Source organism: Pinus tabuliformis, chromosome 2_2 (assembly GCF_031772625.1).
Source record: "Pinus tabuliformis cultivar Carrire ecotype Pingquan chromosome 2_2, CPIR1, whole genome shotgun sequence".
Classification (NCBI taxonomy): Eukaryota; Viridiplantae; Streptophyta; class Pinopsida; order Pinales; family Pinaceae; genus Pinus; species Pinus tabuliformis.
The window spans coordinates 186914379-186928036 of record NC_142300.1 but is presented as its reverse complement, the minus strand read 5'-3'; the positions used below and the strand labels follow the sequence as shown (position 1 = coordinate 186928036).

At 36.7% G+C, this 13658-nt stretch overlaps 1 pseudogene; it reads right to left on the bottom strand.

Moving 5' to 3' along the window:
• Positions 1-720: 720 nt before the first annotated feature.
• Positions 721-13658, bottom strand: part of LOC149192019 (protein DMP6-like) — a 42901-nt pseudogene continuing 29963 nt past the window's right edge.

The window sequence follows — 13658 nt, the reverse complement described above, 5'->3', positions numbered from 1 at the left end:
CTACTAGTCTTTTGACATCGACATCCTACAGGAAGAAGGTCAAATTCAAATTTAAGATCTCTACTTTTCCTTGTGGACTTGAACACTGGATGTTTCTCTCTACATCTGTTTGCAGGATCCACTTTTTAGTTTTGTATGGATGATTATCTTTCACCTCTCTCGATTTTTGTGTCGAAGAATCTCATCACGGTGCTAACAAATCATCACAGGGCTTTCTAAGTAATGAAGTTTCATGTTTATCTGTTACATCTAGGATTGAAGTTTATGTAATTAACATACTTTGTTTTAGTAAAAATACTAATACAAGTTTTTTTTTGTTTGTAATCACTTTCTTTACTATTAATAGAAAAAAAATTTAATTGGAAAAAAAAATGTATTGAATTCACATATCTAAATTGAATTGTAAATTCTACCCCATTTAAGTATTTCAAAGTTTTTGAAAACATTGAATTCATTTACTTATTCAACAACCATATAAAATGCAATTTAATATTAGGAAAAAAAAAAATCTTAAAATTCAAGTTAGATAACATGGAAAACAATAAAGAAATACATGGGGCAGTGAAAATGGAAACCCTGGTTGTTGCACCCAATGTTCATAAGAAAGATAATTTTTACATGTCATTCACATATGAGCAAATCTTTTTAATCCACCACAACAAAACAAAAACTAAAAGATTAAGGAGGATATGGAAAATAAGAAGAAAAGATGGATGGATTTTAGTGATGAGATGCAACGGGATAGCCAATTCCATGGCGGGTTGTAGGAAACACAACAAAGAGCAGGCTGCAGAATACCCCGATGGCCACGGGAAGCGCATCCAAAACCTCTTTCGTGTGGTGTTTAGGTGCAGGATACAAACATCTCACCACGTTATCGTCCAGAAGAGCGATGGCAGCAAACACCAGAACCGACAGAAATGCGTGCACGAAGTCGAGGAATCGAACGTGGTACTTGCCAGCATCGGGTATGATCTCATGATCGCTCAAATTAAAAGTCCACAACCCTTTGGGAGTTGCGAAGCCATAGTGGAGTTTCCCATCAGAGCCCCGAAAGCTATCGGTGAAAGAAACGAAGAAACAAGAAAGAGCAGAGAGGACGAGAAGAACTTGTGTCATGAAAACATTAACAGAATCGCAGTGCCCGCTGTTGGACAATGTTGGTGTACATGCACTTAGACTAGCTGTGTTGGTGTACATGCACCTAGATTAGCTCTAGTTAACTTATTGCTTGCATGTGGCATATGTACACATTAACATAAGATAAAGCACACTTAGCTTTAGTTAGCTTTAGTTATTGCATGTACAACTAAGCTTAACTTAGTTGCTTTTATGTATTTATTCTAAAACTAATATTGTAGAATCAATTTTTATTCTTTTCTCAATTCTTGCTCGCTTCCTTCCTTCTCTTGCAAGCTTGTTTATTGTTTTGCAGATCTAGATCTGTGTATCTCAAAAATCGTACATGGTATCAGAGCACAGGGATTTGTAATCAGTGCATAAGCAATTTTATTTGCAGGTTCAGAAGATTGAAGCAACAACAAAGAATGGAGTCTAAATTGGAGTTTCCACAATCGGCAATTCTCACTCCATATAATTATTTCGAATGGAAGCCAAAGATTCAACTTCATCTCAGAAGTAGAGGCTTATTTCGAATAACCATGGAAACGGAAGTTGAACCAACATCGGCAATGGAGAAAACAAGATATTTCAATCGCATGGACGAGGCCTTCGGCATCCTATGTTTATCTATTTCTCCGGAACTGCTATTTCATGTTGAATCATGTTCAACTCCAAATGAAGTATGGAAAATTTTGGAAGGATTGTTTGGAAAACAGGATGAAATGCAAGGTCACATTCTCGAAAATGAGTTAAACTCATTAGATCCGAGAAACTTTGCGAACATTCAAGATTTTTTCACAAGGTATAAAGCCTTGTTGGTTCAGCTGAAAGGATGCGGGATCGACAAATCCAAGCAAGAAAATCAGTTGATTCTTTCCATTTTATCAAAACTTGGTCCAGAGTATGCAGTATTCGTCTCTACATTCCACACAGTCAGATCTGCAACTGGTGCAGCTTGGAAGATGCCCTCACTGGATTCTTTTATTCAGTCTTTGATGCATGAGCAAGATAAGCTCATCAAAATGGGCACACTTAAAAATTCCAAAGCGCATGCAATTAACGGTGCATGCAAAAGGAAAGGCAAATTCCAAAGACCATCAGAAAGGAAAAGGGAAGAAGGATCCTGATCCAAGAAAGGGAGGACATCCCAAACCCCCTGATGGATCATCTGGCTCAAAGGAAAGGAAAGGAACGAAAGGGCAATCAATGTGCAATTATTGCCACCGTGGTTTTCATCCTGAATCTGCATGCATGAAGAAGACTATAGATCTTATGGCGCAGACACTCCAGCAACACAATCTTGGAGACCACATTCCTGAGAATGCTAAGAAGAAGTCTGGAGAAAAAGCACCAGATCCAAGAGGTAACGGGCATGCTTTGATTGCTCTTCATTCTGCACCATAAGAATGGATCATCGATTCAGGAGCTTCACATTATATGGCTTCTTCAAAGGAATCCTTTTCTTCTCTACATGCATACTCAGGTCCTCCCATTCTCATGGGGGATAATTCTGCAGTTGCAGCAACTGGACAAGGAAGAGTGCAATTTGAAGATGGAAGTTTTGAAAATGTCTTGCATATTCCAAGGATTTCTATGAATCTTCTCTCAGTGTATCAGATGACACACACAGGCAGCGGAAGGAAAGTGGAATTTACCCCAGATTCCGTGAGCATTTATGACATGCAAACCAATTTGAAGATTGCATCTAGCAAGGTAAATGATCAATCTCGTCTGTATACATTTTCTGATTTTGTTCCTCAATCAGATTCTATTTTGCTACTTACGCATGCAAATGAAGAAAGTAGGATTTGGCACGAGAGATTTGGGCACTTGAATTTCAGATATATGCAACAACTTAGTAAGCAAGGGATGGTCAAAGGATTGCCAACCATTGGACTTTTAGATGGTGTTTGTAATGGATGTGCTCTTGGAAAGCATCCACAAGAAAAATTCGAGAAGGGGCATGCATGGAGAGCCTCTTCACCTTTGGAACTTGTACACAGTGATCTCATGGGTCCATTTCCGGTGCTTTCAATGAGCAAAGCAAGATATGTGTTGTCATTTATAGATGATTACACGAGATTCACTTGGGTTTACTTCTTGAAACTCAAGTCTGAAGTTTTTCAACATCTAAAGATTTTCAAAGCGCATGCGGAAAATCAGTCTGGAAAACGCATCAAAATACTCCGCACAGATAATGGGATGGAATATGTCAACAAAGATATCAAGAATCTTTGTGATGAAGCAGGCATATAGTTGCAGCATACAGTTCCTTACACTCCACAGCAAAATGGCGTGGCTGAAAGGAAAAATCGATCTTTGAAAGAGATGGCTAATTGCATGTTGCATGCAAGATCTCTTCTGTCGAAATTGTGGGCCGAAGCTATTAATTGTGCCTCATACATCCAGAACAGATCTCCTCATAAATCTGTTACTGGAAAAACACCTTTTGAGGCTTGGACTGGCATGCAACCTGAAGTTAGTCATTTCTGCATTTTTGGATCTCGAGCATGGGCCCGCATTCCTCCAGAGAAGAGAAAGGCTTTGGAGCCTCAAAGCAACGCATGCATGTTTGTTGGATATTCTGATGAAGTCAAAGGGTACAGATTGCTTGATATCCACACTGAAGAGCTCTTTATTGAAAGGAGTGTAAAGTTTGACGAAGATATTTCGCATGCACCAGTAGATGAACTTGTTACCAAATTTTCATCACCACTCATTGATGAGTATGTAGATGAAACTTCAGACCAACATTCTGATGAAGATGAGTCTTTTCCTGTGACCCCTGTTAGACCACCAGTTGTTGAACATCGAGATCATACTTCTGCATGTAGTTCGGAAGATTCTCGACCACCTTCAACACAAAAATGGCGCAGCATGAGTGATATCCTTGATGATCCTGCCTCTATCCATCTATTTGAGGAAGATCCGCAAGCACTCTTAGCTATGGAGCCATCCATGCCCATGCATGCTTATATGATGCATGGATCTGATCCACAAACTTATGCAGAAGCAAATGGGCATCCTGAATGGGAAGCCGCCATGGATGAGGAATATAACTCTCTCATTGAGAACCAGACTTGGGATTTGGTTCCGCTACCTTCAAATCGCAAACTTGTGAGATGCAAGTGGGTTTACCGGACCAAGAAAGCATCAAATTGCCAAGTTAGTCGATATAAGGCACGATTGGTAGCAAAAGGTTTTCAGCAAGTACATGGTGTTGACTATGATGATACTTTTGCTCCAGTGGCAAAAATGGATTCCATTCGGCTAGCTCTCTCCATTGCAGCAGCAAGAGGATGGGAGGTGCATCATATGGATGTGAAGAATGCCTTTCTTCATGGTGATCTCGAGGAGGAAATCTACATGGAGCAGCCACCGGGATACATGCAGAATTCATCTCTGATATGCAAACTAAAGAAGTCTCTCTATGGCCTCAAGCAGGCACCTAGAGCATGGTATGCAAAGATGGATTCTTATTTGTTATCTCAAAATTTTGTACGCTGCAAATTTGATTCCAATGTTTATTTTCTGAAGAAAATTGACTCCTTGTTGATCATAGTACTCTACGTAGATGATCTTTTGATAACAGGTAGTTCAGCTTCTGTCATTACTAACATCAAAATTGCATTGCATAAGCGGTTTTCTATGACAGACATGGGCTTGCTAAATTTCTTCCTTGGACTAGAGATCCATCAGCGTGATTCTGGCATTACCATTTCTCAACCAAAATATGCCAGAGATCTTTTGGCACGATTTCACATGAGTGACTGCAAGCCAGCAGCCACTCCTTTCTTATCAGGGATAAAGCTTGAGAATGGCAAAGACACACTAGTGGTTGATTGCACATTGTATCGCCAGCTTGTGGGAAGTCTTCTTTATCTCACTCACTCCTGTCCTGATCTCTCCTATGCTGTCGGAGCAGTTTCCAGATACATGCAGGAGCCACATGAGTTACACTGGAATGCTGCAAAGCGCATCCTTCGATATGTCCAGGGGACAATCACCTATGGGATTCATTATGCAGCCAATTGTTCTTTGAATCTCATCGGGTTCACAGATTCAGACTGGGCTGGCGACACCATTGATCGCAAGTCTACTTCCGGTTATGTACTTAGTTTGGGATCCGGCCCAATTTGTTGGTCAAGTAAGAAGTAGGCTGCCATTGCTTTATCATCAGCAGAGGCCGAGTATAGAGGAGCAGTCAATGCCACTATTCAGGCAATTTGGCTACAACATTTCCTAGCTGAGCTTGGGATTAGTGTTCATCATCCAACTATCATCTGGTGCGATAATCAAAGTACGCTAAAGTTTTGCAGAGATCCAGTGCAGCGGTAGCGTACCAAACACATCGAGATCCACATGCACTTCATTAGAGAACTCATTCATGATGGGATCATCGATCTTCAGTACTGTCCTAGTTCCGAGCAGATTGCTGACATCTTCACCAAGACTTTCACTGAGCAGAAGTTTCGATTCCTGCGAGATCGTCTCGGGGTGAAGGACACAACTGCCTAGCAGTTGTCTTTTCTCTACTTTTGCATTATATTTTGAGGGGGGGTTTTCTTCCCACTGGGTTTTCCCTCTTTCCTCCCTTTTATGCATTGTATATGGGTACCTAAAATGGCCGTGTTGCCGGGACTCATTCATTTTGCATCACACTCACCTAAGTTATGCTTAAGGGGGGGTGTTGGTGTACATGCACTTAGACTAGCTGTGTTGGTGTACATGCACCTAGATTAGCTCCAGTTAACTTATTGCTTGCATGTGGCACATGTACACATTAACATAAGATAAAGCACACTTAGCTTTAGTTAGCTTTAGTTATTGCATGTACAACTAAGCTTAACTTAGTTGCTTTTATGTATTATTCTAAAACTAATATTGTAGAATCAATTTTTATTCTTTTCTCAATTCTTGCTCGCTTCCTTCCTTCTCTTGCAAGCTTGTTTATTGTTTTGCAGATCTAGATCTGTGTATCTCAAAAATCTTACAGACAAGATTGGGCACAGAATCTAAAACGCGAGGACGCTCCCCTTGGGAAGCAGGTTTGCAAGATGGGCCGTGCTCGCTAACGTTTGGTTCACAACATTCTCAATCAAATCTTTCCTCGTCTTCTCCTCCTTTTCCTCTAATTCTTCCTCTCTACTCCACTCCCGTTCATCTGATGTTTCAAATTCTTCCAGAAGAGGCGTCTTCTCCGTCTTCTCTTCCCTTCTGTTAATGTGAATGTGAATGTGTGTATGCCTTTAATGTTCACCCAATAATCCATCTTTTCTCTTCTGCCACTTTTTCTCTTACACACTCATATGATGATCTGCAGCATTCTTGGCCTTTCTATGAATTATATACATGACATAAAAGCCTCAGGACAACAGCATTGTAATTAGATTGAATGAGTCATGCAAGAACGTGTTGAAATATATTATGGAAAGAAGGATTTCCAAACACGTTAGAGTGGTCAGATTGTGGGAGTTGTCCAACTATTATGTGTTCAAGAGTTTGAGTTTTTTTTGGGAGGGGGGATTTCTAAATAAATTTTTAGTATAATTTTGATTTTTGCTTTTTAAAATGTGTTTTTGATTGCCAATATGAATTTACCACTCAAATTTATAATTCTTCCAAATCATTTCCAAATTCCAAATAAATTTTACTACAAAATACACCATGAAAAAGCTTTCAAAACAACATATAAACTACAGCATTGGGGAGAGCCAACTAACAGTCAGTCAAGAACTGCCAGTCCAGTCTCTCGAATACGGGACAGTGTCTTAATTTTTGGAAAGTTGAGAGAAATGTGATGGGTGGAGGGCTGATCTTTGTTTGTTTGTTTCTTGCCCACATCAATTTGCCCGCTTTGATTTTAAAAGTGTCACACCAAAACAGAGGTTCCTTCCATTTTCCATGCTACGTGGAAAAAAATTAGTCAGTGGCGCAAGTCTTGTTGGATAATGACGACAATTCCTATTTCACACCCTATAGGAATTTTAATGCGGCCTGACATGGGGCCGGTATAAGGCGATACAACACGCCGCTAGGTGATGAGAGAGAAAAAAAATAGCGGCGTGTTGTATCGCCTTATACCGGCCCCATGTCAGGCCGCATTAAAATTCTTATAGGGTGCGAAATAGGAATTGCCGATAATGACGACTCCAGTTGGCCGTTATCACTGATTTTGTTTTCTTGTGGGACTAGGATTCCGGTTGTCAGATACGCCACGTAATGTAACAAAAACAAATTCCCACATCGATACTCCAATTCGGATTTCCAGCAGGTTGGCTTTTTATTTTGGCCCTAAGCATTATTTTGTTTTATTGTTCTTGTATTTTTAAATGTTATATAATATGCTATATAGATTATATAACATCGGTATTCAGTCATTTTATCAGCTGAAATTTTACTGATTTTTTTATATTAATATATTCTTAAATATAAGTAAGTATTAATTTATTTTAAAAAAACTATTTAAAATTTAAGTGGGATATTTTATTCTATATAACATTAAAATATTTTCTTTTAACTTTTCTTTTGTATATATAGATATATATAAAGTTGATATCATGTGTTTAAATATTTTTGAAAAGTATACCAACTTAGATCCATCTTAGCTCTTGATTTATCAGGGCTGAGAGGAATCATATCAAATCTCTCGAGGTGCGAATTTCTTTTTTGATTCGAAAACTTGAAGAAATGTTTGCACCTCGAGAGATTTGAGAAGAATCAAATCTCTCGAGGTGCGTTCTTTTTTTATTGAAAAACTTGAAGAAATGTTTGCACCTTAGACATTTGATTCCTCTTAGAGCTTGATAGATCCAGAGTTAAGATGGATCTAGGTTGGTTTAATTATTAATTTTATTTTTTTGTTTAATTTTTATTTTCATGTAATTTCATTAAGTCAAAACGTTTTAATTAATAATTTTTTATTTTTTTTTCATTTTTATTTTTATGCAATTTCACTAGGTCAAAATGTTTAGATAACATAATATAATGAGGCCTCTCTCCACAACATTTCTTCCATATTGGGATGGGGAGTGTCTCTCCACCCAAAAATGTAATAAAATAACATTTCTTCCATATTGGGACGGAAAGTGTCTCTCCGCCCAAAAATGTAACTAGCATTCGCACCAGATGTTGCAAAGGAAACGTCGTAAGGCATAAATTGAACAACGCAAATACAACAAAAAAATACTTTGTTAAAGAATAAAAATATATTGAATGCTCAAATCAATGCCCCATTAACTGGAACCACTTAGTAAACATTCCATATGAAATGGACATATGATCCAAGAACATTGTTACATAAGAGAGCGAATTAGTCAGGTAACATAGGTATAAATAGTTTCATATATTAAAATCCTCAGGTCTAATAAATCTTGTTTAGCCATTTAAGATATAGAAGCTTCGCAACCTTTATATATGAGTTATGGTCAAAGGACTAACCTTGTCCGCAGAAGCATTACCACTAGTACCAAGGATATCAGGACCTTCAAGCTACCGAACCCCATGTATTTCATTGCCTGATCTTAATGATTTCATTCGGTTATGTAAAAGGTTACACCTGCTCTGGAAATTTACAGTTGAAAATTTTAACGCTATCATCATATTTTGGTGTTGAAGATCTCAAAGTTGTGAAACTTACTATTGTCCCTTGCATTGCAGTTGACAAAGAAATCATGTAATCTATCTTGTCTCCTATTTTTAGAGAGCCCTGTTCTTTATGTTTGATCGATGTCATTCCTGTTGCTTGGTGGTGGCACTTACAAACACATAATGTAGAGTTTGTGTGACCTATGTACACTATACATCCCAGGACTCCAACATGACAAATTGTCTTTACCACCTGGCAATTGTCTGGAAACAATTATTTAGTTCTTAATTTGCAACATTGTTCTTTTTTTTTTTAAGGAAATAGATGCATTAACATTTCAGTGACTGAAATTATTTTTAAGTAGAACTGAAATTCCACCTCTTCTATAAATTACTTCTGATATATGTTTCTGTTTTTGTTTGGCATAAAATAAATGATGTAACCTCACTTTGCTTTTAATAAGGATGGGTAGGTTTAATTAACTTACACTTAGAAGTAGAAATTCCTGATCCTATGTGTTGAAAATAGCAACAAGAAATGCTAAAAATAGAAATGCTAAAATTAGCATTGCTATAGATAGCATTTCAGGATATATTCCAATTTTAATTTGTCCTTGAATTAAAATTCGAATTTAGTCTCACCAGCTGTTTGAAAAATAATTAATTAATTCATCTTGAGTTAATTAGTTGGAGAAATTCAAACATCAAGTTTTTGTGAAGTCATGCAATAGTTATCCCTTTGATTGAGGAAGTTATCCCTTAATTAAGGAGATAAGGATGAGTTGTATTTGAGTTGTAATTAGTTAGCTTAGTTAACTGAGTTAAGTCCAGTTAGATTAGTTCCAAACAGTTTGTGGAACTGATTGTGAGTTCAGTCAGTTAATGCATGCATGCATGAAACTAGTGTACTCCAGATAACTGAATATTCTCTCATGAATAACTCATGCATGTCAATTCAGACAAAGGCCCAGTTGAGATTAAAGGCATGGACATTGTACTATCAGTTGCAAGAATTTTCCTATAAGAAAATCTCTTGCATGCAGAAGGAATTCATTCCTTGAGATTTGCGCAGTTTTATAGTGTGTTGGAGCAATGTGTGAGACCAGTGTCACACAAGGTTACAGCAGGAGCACCCAGGGAAAACAACGCAAGGAAATAGGAGGCTTGGAAGACAAAGGGAAAGGCATATGAGTTGTCTAGTCTGTCTATAAGCAGTGAGAGAGATTGTACTGAGAGCTGGATAGCTGTGAGAGCTAAAGCTTTGTGTAATCCTGAGATATTTCCACTTGTATGATAATACAGATAGCGAGGTTTTTAGCTGAGGCTTTCCCTAGAGCATTCTTCTATGATTGATTCTTCTTCTCTGTTATATGTGTTCTGTTTGATCTTTGCTCAAATCGATTAAGCTTCCGCAAGTTTGATTGTAGAAGTAGATTAAGTATTTTGCTTTAGTACATTGCATAATCAGATTAATCTACAGTGGTCATTTCTACACTATGAACTTCACATTGACCAACTTAGTTTTGCAAGTTGTATGAACTTGCAACTAGAAATAGGAGAGTCAAAGAGAAGATGAGAGTGTTTTCTAGTAGTGATTCTGATTCATTACCCATACTTACTTCCCACAATTTTCTTTAACACTCTTCCAAATATTGTAGTCTCTTTTCAGCATGTTCTATTAAAAATGATTTCTAGCCGTGATTCTGATTCATTTCCCATACTTTCTTGTCACAGTCTCCTTTCACACTCTTCCAAATGTTGTATTCTCTTTTCAGCGTGTTCTATTAAAAAAAACTATCTCCTTCATTTGCTGTGAAATCTTCCTATTATTTCCCAACTTCATCTGCCATAAAATAAAATCGTTTCACTTGTCCTATTTTAGAATGTTATTTATTTCGCTCAATGCTTTATCTTTTGTCTACCTGGACTAATATGTTTTCAGCGTGCCCTATTTTAAAATGTTTTATTCTATACCTTCCCTAACTTCATCTTCAATTTCCACAAGGTTTATTTTGCATGCTTCATGTTCAGTTTCCACAAGGTTTATTTTTCATGCTTCATCTGCCATGAAATCTTGCACTTGTCTTAAAAGTGTTTCATTTTATTTGATCCCATCCTTCATCTATTCTGACTCCATATTCAGTTTTCACAAGATTTACTTACTTGAGTTGTACTTAGGTGAGGCCCTACTCTTAGGGTATGCATACTAAGGTAAGAATGTGAAAGTCAACTCTAAGCTCTCCCCAAGGTAGAAATAAGGTTACACAATGACCTTAATGCTTAACAAGTTGTAAATTTCTAATTAAATCATATAAATAATCGCATTATGTATTTAGATAACTCTAAAACCGTTTGATATAAATATTTTTTTATTATAAATTTAAGAGATATGATGTATTTTTTACTATATTTTTTTTTTGTTATAAATGTACAAAAATTACAGAAATTTGGAGTTTCAATGTTATACTCTTTCAGTAAACCATTGAATGTCAGCCAACATGATTTCTCTCCATCAGTAAACCATTGAATGTCATTCAACATCCTTTATCTCCTTGGCTTTTTATATTTTCTATTATTATATGTAAATGTCCATCTTAAATAATAACGATCTTCAAAACTGTCTCAAGATTGATTACAATCTACAGGTCCATTTAGAGTGCATGGAAAAAAAAATAGCAGAATAGAGTAATTCAAGGTTGATCTCATGATGCAATGAAAATAATACTTTTGTTTGGAAAAATTACTATCAAACTAACATACTACCAACTCAAGGTTCCAAGAAATTTGTTCAAGACATAGACAGTAAGGCTAATTTTCTTTCTCAAAACAAGAAAGCCATATTAACAAAATCTAACTGAAAGGTGTAGTTAAAGTCTTGTGTCATTACTATTTAAGATATAGAAGCTTCACAACATTTGTATATGAGCTATGGTCAAAGGGCTGCCCTTGTCCTCAGAAGCATTACCAATAGTACCAAGGAGATCATCAGAAAACACTCACCATACCCACACTCTTTGAATGTAGAAATCTCTAATTGAACATCCCAAACAAAATAAATCACACCTAAACTTATCTCAATTGCAGATTCCATGTATTTGATTCAGATTTAACTGATGCGCTAAGTATGGTACTGCAAGGATCTGTCACAGGGTGGGGGGTGGAGGGATTTAATATCTATATGGTTTGCTTATTAAATCCCCCGCCACCACCCCTGCCATGTGGGTAAGTACAAATATCCAACTGAACATTCCAAATAAAATAAATTTCAGTGAAAATGAGATAATGTAAGAAGAATCCTGGTGAGACAGGGTTTGGACATAGAGACTCTCGGACTAAAGTGAAGTGAAGATATATAACAATGATCACAAAAGTAGTTCAATGAATAACAGTAAATCTGGAAGTGGTATACGCACAATACTTTTACATCAACCTTTTCTAACATCCATTTAAAAAATGCATTGACACGTAATTAAAATTTCCCATATACAAACATCACCTTCCACAACAACCTTTTCTCACATCCAAATTTTAAAAAATGCCTTGGAATGTTATTGGAATCTCCCATATTGCCTTTTTCATTATGCAGATAAATCTTCCATATTGCTATTTTCATCATGAAGATTGTTAGTTCATTGTTGTAAAGTGTTAGTGTGTTAAATTCAATACTATAAGTTCAACAAGTGAAAAACATTCCTCAATTAGCATAATATGCATTTTTCTCTCACCATGCATTTTTCAGTCATTCATTACAAAACTTCCATCAAAGAGAACAAGTAACAGATTAACATGTATTTTCGCTTGATTCTTTTCATCACAGAGCCAAGAAACATGAAATCCAAGAATGGGTGTTCGTTAAATCCGAATTGTTGTTTAATTATTCCAATTATGTTTTGATTGTTCTAAATAGTTTGCACTTCAGACAATATTTTATTGCCAAAATTGTTCTAGTACATTCCATAAATGCAAGGCAGTGAGTAATTTGCATAATATTGTTGAAATTGTTTAATCAAATTCCAAAATGCCCGTCTGTTGAATTTCTTACACACATCAAAGGCTCTTTTCACTCGCCATACTTAAACACAATTCCAAATTTAGTTCATAGAGTTGTTACATGACATTTGAAGGCTTTTTATATTAAGTTAGCAAAGCTCAATATAACTTCATGCTTTTTAGAAACACATCTTGAAAGGTATGCACTAGTTGATCATGAAGTTTTCAAGTGTTGTTTCAGACTCGCATATGACGCTTTCCATGCCATCGAATTTGCATTGAGGATCCATTTTAATGGATGTGACGTGCCATCAAAAAGAGAATTCCCATCCTCAGATGAACCCCATTCTTCTTCAGTTGACCACTTGATTTTATTCAATTCCCATCATTTTTGCTCCATTCATTTGCCCCATCTTGTAGTCTACCAAAGGACTGCCCTTGTCCTTAGAAGCATAAACACTAGTACCAAGGATATCATCAGAAAACACACTTTACAACTTTGAATAGGGCTGAGACATATCACATACAAGAGTCTTCAAGCTGCAATATTTTGTTCAAATGATGCATGCTAAGATCATTTAGGCATCCCATTTATGTACAGAGAGATGATTTTGTACTACCAAAAATTTGATCTGCAGCACTGATACTGGCAAAATCAGAGTAGCATGACAAGTATGATGGTTTTTTTCATTGAAACAAAATTGCAATTAGGACCTTGATTTGATCAGCTAGCTGCAATAGACACAGTTCCATGATAGGTTAGGGGTGCCATTTTCTACCACTGAGAAGCATCTTGATCCATTTCATCGATGTCTGCATTCCATATGAAATGGGCATATGATCCAAGAACATTGTTGCATAAGAGAGCCAATTAGTCAGGTAACATAAGTATAAATGGTTTCATATATTAAAATCCATAGGTCTAACAGGTCTTGTTTAGCCATTTAAGATATAGAAGC